This window comes from Helianthus annuus, chromosome 5 (genome assembly GCF_002127325.2).
Source record: "Helianthus annuus cultivar XRQ/B chromosome 5, HanXRQr2.0-SUNRISE, whole genome shotgun sequence".
Classification (NCBI taxonomy): domain Eukaryota; kingdom Viridiplantae; phylum Streptophyta; class Magnoliopsida; order Asterales; family Asteraceae; genus Helianthus; species Helianthus annuus.
Window position 1 is genome coordinate 161,042,056 of NC_035437.2, and position 7,134 is coordinate 161,049,189.

At 36.1% G+C, this 7,134-nt stretch overlaps 1 long non-coding RNA gene across 1 annotated transcript; it reads left to right on the top strand.

Annotated features, from left to right (window-relative positions):
- The first annotated feature begins 4,150 nt into the window (after window positions 1-4,150).
- On the top strand, window positions 4,151-6,850 carry LOC118492380. Its single transcript, XR_004893479.1, has 3 exons — window positions 4,151-4,264; window positions 5,324-5,407; window positions 6,808-6,850. It is a non-coding gene; the product is annotated as an uncharacterized LOC118492380 (long non-coding RNA).
- The last annotated feature ends 284 nt before the right edge of the window (window positions 6,851-7,134 follow it).

Sequence of the window (7,134 nt, forward strand, 5' to 3'; positions counted from 1 at the left end):
GAACAGGATGAAGCTTGGGTGAAACTAAGTGGAGGTCCGAACCGACTGATGTTGAAGAATCAGCGGATGAGTTGTGGTTAGGGGTTAAATGCCACTCGAACCTGTAACACCTCGGAAATTTACGTCCAATAATGCATTGACACGTGTCATAGACCTTGAATATTTGAAAACATACTTTAGAGGGACTAAAGTTGACAAAAAGTGAAAACTATGGGATATAAGGATCCGAAGTGTCAACATTAGATAAATAGACTCTAAAATAACCCTACATGGTGTTTATAACTCTAAACGGATAGATCATGGATCATACGAAGCGGAAAATGCACGAAAGTGAGGAATTACAAAATATAGGGACTAAAAGTGTCAACATGTTGAATTTATACCTCTGAGTGATCTTTTGGCAGCCCCGAAGCTTTGTAATGATAAAATATACTCACTAGAATATGTGGTAAAAATTTCATGAAGTTTCGTTATCGTATGAGAAAGTTATGGCCAAAACCGTACTTGAAGGGTTAAAAGCGTCAACGTCGAATTTCATGACTTTTCGGGTGAGCGCAAAGTTAACCGAGGACTTTACCATGTTGGTAAATATCCCAAGGTTCCTAAAAGTCAAGTTTGAGGGTCCAAGGGTCAAAATAAATGGCCTAAACCTCGTATACAAAGACCAGGGACTAAACTGCAACTTTCAAACAATTTTTGGGGATCTGCAGACTCCAGGCGGCCCGCCTGGAGCCTCTTATGCGGGCCGCGAACCAGGTACAGCAACAGGAACTTCAGGACAGCTGCCAGTTGATCGAAATTTGAGTTGGTTACAGCTTTTATTCACCTCCCAAACCCTCCAATCGAATTACATGCAGCATGGGACACCTGTAGCACTCTCCAAACATCTGAAACACCATTTAAATCAGATCAAAGCTTCACTTTTGAGGGTCTTGAGTAGTAACCAAGAACACATACAACTTTCAAGAATTCACAAGAGCTATTCAGGAGCTTTCTGGACGACAAGGCAACTTCATAGTGATCTCTAAGCTTCATTAGGACTCTTGTAAGCATTCATAACCTTCTCTAATTCGTTCTAGCTTAGATTATTAGCCGAAAGTCAATCCGTCGTAACTATAGTTTGACTTTTCGATTAAACGAAAATGGCTCAGTCATTTCTCAAATTGAAAGTACCTACAAGTTGGTATTTATGTGGGAAACAAACCCTCAAAAGGGTATTTTCTGATTTCCACTCTAAGCATGATTATTGTCGAGTCAAAGTTGTTCTTAAAAAGTCAACAGAACTTGTTTTTGTAAAATCTAGCATAAATGGTAATGTAGATAACATGCAATCAGTTTGATCATCAAAAATAACTTTATAATGAATGTAAGAATATGTTTTATCATGATCAACTCGACAATCTTGAGTATGAGCCCGGATCGGAACCGAAAGTCTTATAAAACGACTTTTTCTTTGACTCTCGATTCGGATCCGTGCATGCATGTTTGAGATCTGCATTAGAGCTTATTTTGAACCATTTATATTTATGTTTAACTCTCTGGAATTTTACAACTTGATTCCATGCTTAACCGATTCATATGCAGGTTTCCGATTTATGCTTAAAGTTGACTATTTTGCCCTTTTTGTTATAAAACGTGATTTTTGGAAAAATGAAAGAGTAGAAACCTTTATTACTGATTTATAAACTTGCACCGAAAGTTTGATATCAGTTGGAGGTCCGGATTTAGAGTTATGGCCGATATCGTAAAACTATAGCTTTATGTTAAATAAACGGCGCATTTAGCGTATAACCTATTTAAGGCCACTTTTTGATATAAAACTTTTTACCCACTAATGATATATAATATTTTGGGATTTTTGAAGATTTTTATTTAATTTTTGGCTGATCGTATCATAGGTCTCTAAGTTGATTCGGTTAATACCGGTTTTGACCTTTTAAGCCATAAAATGAGTTTTATGCATCCTTTTGACCCCAAACCTTTTTCTACTGATTTTATTTGTTAAATAAATTACTTTGAGCATTCTGAAAATATAAAAATCTCAGCTTTCTTTTGAAAACCCGGAAACGGCTCTAAATCGCCTTTCTAAGCGTTTTTAACGCATAGTATGCGTTATACCCATATTAAACATATAAAGATTATACCTACTGATGTATTTAGCATATTTTTATAAAATAACAGTAAGTATAAGTTTTTGAACTCAGATTTCCAGTTTTGACATTTTTAGCCCTTGTGAAATTACCAAAATATCCCTAAGGTGCATAGTTTGATTTTAAATGATAAGTTTTGTATATGGGTCATACCCTACTGTTATAATATGTCAAATTAAGTGTATTTACTGTATAAATCAGACCTGTAACTCAGATTTCCAATTTAACTCTTTTATAATCTTTTAAATGACCAAAATGCCCTTATAAGGCATAAATTGAGTTTAAATTTATTCGGGGCATAATAGAACATAACTTGCTGATATTATATCATAATTAAAGCATATTATCTCAGGGAACTTGCATATGACTCTTTTGGCTACCCGTAACGCTCTTTTAGCGCTCTGTTCGGTTTATGTAACTAGTTTGCATAAATTGACCGAAACGGGTCAAACGTTATCATTTTTGTCTCAAAATCCAGAATGTATTTAGTATACCCATATTATACAAGTATTCAAACTTGTCGGGTCTAAATCACATTCTATCCGGTCTTCGCTTAATCGTGCGCTTGAACCGTATCGTCCTTAAAACTAACCGGTCTAAGCTTAGGCTTAAATAAAGACCCGTTAGGAATCTAATAGGTTATTATAAACCTTTGTTCCAGAATAGGAGGCCCAGTAAAAGCTACCCTCACTTGCCAGTTGTGATTCATACTTACTAAGGTAAATACTTTTAACTTATTTTCCCTATACGGGCTTGGGTTACGGTATATAGAATACCGCTTGATCGAGCGTACAAATCTTGCACCCTTGGGTGTTCAATTGAATAATTTGATCGGCTCATTTAAACAGTCTTGTTTTACTTTAAGCCTTTGGGGGGTTAATGACCATGTCCCGGATATCCTTGGCATCATCTTACGGGATGGCCACGACCAGAGCACGAGGTGTAGGCGTACACCTGTCAGTGTATAACTCTTTAATGTGGTGTGTCTATTGATCTTTAACCCGGACAAGATCCGGGCTACTGAACGCACAAGTAACATGTAATTCGTTCACAAGATTATATTGCATAATTATCCCAAGTTATAAAAATATTTTATGCCATGTGCATTTAAATCAATTTTCAATCATTTTCAAAATGAGTCAGTTAATTTGTATTTACCAGTGCAAACTGACGTATTTTCCCAAAAGGTTAAGTGCAGGTACTACACGTACTAGGCTGGCTGTCTTCTAGAGCGTCCACAATAAGTCTCGCAAGCTTGGACGACAATAAAACTGTTGAACAATATCATATTTTATTTTGATCCGCCTGTGGATCCGTTTCAACTACTAGTGATATTTAATATTACATTTATTAAAGTTGAAATGAATCTATCTTTGCTTCCGCTGTGCATTTATATATTGTGTTGTTTGTCTATGATGATGCCAACTACGTCACTATACCCCCACCGGGCCCACCGGTGACACGTGGAAATTCGGGGTGTGACAGGTTGGTATCAGAGCCAACGCTGAGTGAATTAAACACTAGCCTTCTGTGTTTAATCTCAGTTACACAATTGCACATTCCTCGATTCTCGAGTCTAGACAAAGAACCTAGTCAATATTCAAAATTTATTTTATTTTCTAACTTTGTCTTATATATTTTGTTGTGCCACTTGTTTGATTTGACAGGTTCAAAATGCCGCCACGTGTAAGAGGAAGGGGACGAGGAGTGTAACACCCCAAATCCGAATGTTATGAAATAATATTATTTTCTTGATGTTAAATAACAGAAAATGGTGACCGTAAAATGGTACCGTAAGAAAATGACAGTAAGTTTAGATTCATATGTGTAACTAAGTTAAATTAAGAAAAGAGGCCAAGTTAGTATAGGAAATAATAAATTTAAACATACCTTGAAAGACAAGGGGGCTAATGTGTAAATGTGATATATATTTGATAAAAAAAAAAAGAGAAGCCAGGGGTTGTTGGCTTTGGGTCGATCGAACAAGGGAAAGGGGAAAGGGGAAACCCTTCTCCTTCAACTACAATCAAGAACTCAAGAATTGAACCTGAATTTGGGGAGAAATCGGATGCATGAGCTTATAATCTTAATCATCTAGACAAGATGAACATGTGGTAAGTTGAATTTTGTGAATTGTTGATCTTACATGATGTGGGTTATTGATTAATCCACGAATTGGTATGAAATTAAGTGTGATTATGTGTTAGAATCGCTATATAAAACGTGTATCATGTATGATTTCAGTTAATTTGATGATTTAAGAAGAAACCCACAACTTTGAAGGAAGGTAGCGACATGGGTGTTCTACCCATGTTCAATCCTTGTTTGATGTATTTGTTACTAGCTTGAAATGGGTTTGTGATGTTAGTTTAGGGTTAATTGAATGAATGGAATGTGATTTTGAACACTCTCTTGGTGATTGAGAATTTGGAAGTTAATGACTAAACTTGAACTAGTTGTAAACTATGCATAGTAGGTTGTACGCACACCAAGTGCTCGATAAAATGACTAGGTGAAGCTAGAAAGTGAAATTGTATGCAAGTTGTGAGTTTACATGTATAGAAAGCGATTGTGGTAGAAGTAGTAGTTTACTAACTTGGAAAAATGTGCCTTAGATGGAATTCGTATATGAATTCGGGTTGAAAGTATATGCTGGTCAAATTTATGCATTAGGAGCTTGTACATTGTGTTTGAACGGGTGAGGTTGCTATGTGGTCTACTAATCCCTTAATTACGGTTAAAAGTGAACATGTACTAAATATATATAGCATATAACCTCACTAACAAAGGATGATGCTAGGATTATGCTAAGTCGATTCTTATATGATATGGTTGTCAAATGTAGCGTTATGAAGATATAAGTATGTAGGCATTAATTATGTGCTATGTGTGATAATGAATTTGGATTTCGAAGATATTAAATATCGTGGTTGACAAATCATGTCGTATGCATGTTAGTGAAAGTCGGTGTTGATAAGAATAGGTAAACATGTGTTAATTTTGATTACCCGATGAATTATGTGTGTTGGAAAGGATATGAAGTTGATTAGATGTTTTAATGCTTGTTAGTAATGACTATGAAAAGTTAAGTATAAATTATGCAATGATATGATTGTTACATGTACAAATGAGTATGTTAATAAGAACGTGGTTTCGATGAAATGAAAGTATAGGAATCACGTCGTGACGGACTCAAGCATGAAAGGATAACGGGTCAAGAAGAGGAGAGGAATCGGATACGAGCACGGACGCATAAGGTAAGTGATTTCCGTAATCACTTCTTAGTTCAAGTAAGTAATAAAGTGTTGAAATTAATTAAACATGATGTTTGAGGTTAAATATGTAGGAAAGTCTTTCGTCGTAAATGATGGGATTAAAGTTGACCAAAATGCCCTTGATGGGTATTTTGGGCAAACGATCTTAATAAGTAGTTTAGAAACAAGTTATAGATTAGTATAATGTCTTGGACAAAGATGGATGCGAAGAGTATGGTCTTGGTATGTCATAAACCATTTAACGCGCAAATACCCTTAACGGGTCAAAACTAAGTATATGAACGATAATGTGTTAAGAGGATGCAAAATGTCTAAGAACTTATTATTTTATGATAGTTGTCACTGATATTATTAGGTTTATAAGAGTTTATGGTAAAACAACAGGTTACGTTGATGAATGCATGAACGGGTCGAATTGTGGGTAAGAGGGTAATAAGCCAATAGTGTAAGTTAAGAATTTCCTTAATCCGGATATGGGATTTTAAGTTCATATGATAGAATGTGAATTTACAAGCATGTAGGAAGAAACGGGAGGTCAAACGGGTAAACGGTTCAAAAGTTATGCGCGTTTTAGTGCGTACGGACGACGAAACGGAGCTGCAGAAAAATGCAAAATCTAGAGGGCGTCGCCGACGGGCATGGGGGCGTCGCCGACGGGCTCTAGAAAACCAGTTTTTGTGCTGACGGGTTAATTACCTGTCTACGGGTTTTTGGGCTACGGGTAAATGCAAGGCCCGTCGCCGACGGCCTTCCCAAGTCCCAAAAGCTGAAATCTTGTTATTTAAGTTAATTTATGTACCGTGGGCTTCGGTTTGATATCCGTGGACTACGGTGGACTTTCCAAACATGATTTTGATGGTTCCTTAGATGTTTATGGGCTATAAAGCTAAGTCTAAGACCCATGTTAATAATGTATGATTATGTAAGAGGTACGCGTGACCTAGTACGTGTTCGTTAAAGTATGTACATATGTAGATAAGCAAGTTTGTGTGTTCGTATGTATTTGTATACGTATGTAGAAGTTATGTAAGTATGTATGTAGGTATATACGTATGTATGTTTATAACTCCAAGTGTACGTATGTAGTGGGATATGTAGTTATGCTTAATGATAGTATGAGTGTATGTACGTATGTAGATGTATATGTATGTGGGTATGTAAGTACATATATGTGTATGATTTAGACACATTGAGGATTAATGTTATTAATGGTGTACCTTGAGAATGATAAGTAATGCAGGTACATTCATGAAGCCTCGCCAGGAAATGGATTCGCAGATGAAATGCTTGAAGTTTGATAAAGAACGAGATGTGAAGTGTATGCGAATGATCTTGTTTATACATTGTGTGCTAATGTTTTTGAATGTATGTGGTGAATGCAGGTTGTGCGGGTCACGGAGGATCATCAAGGAATAAAGATCGAAGATCGAGTCACTTAGGGGATTGTACGGGGTTGTCTAAGGATGTAAATTTGTTGTACATAAGCTATGATTTATTCTATAATTGAGTCAGTTTGTTGTATTCAATATAAAAGAGTTATATTAAAAGTGAACTTTCAAGTAAGACGTAAGGTTTATAAAGAAAGAAATTTTATGGCATGAACTTCCGCTGCGACTTTTGGTTAGACGTGAATTAGGGCGTAACAAGTTGGTATCAGAGCCCTGGTTTGAGAGAATCAAGTAATAGAAAGTAAATGCTTGAACTCAAAC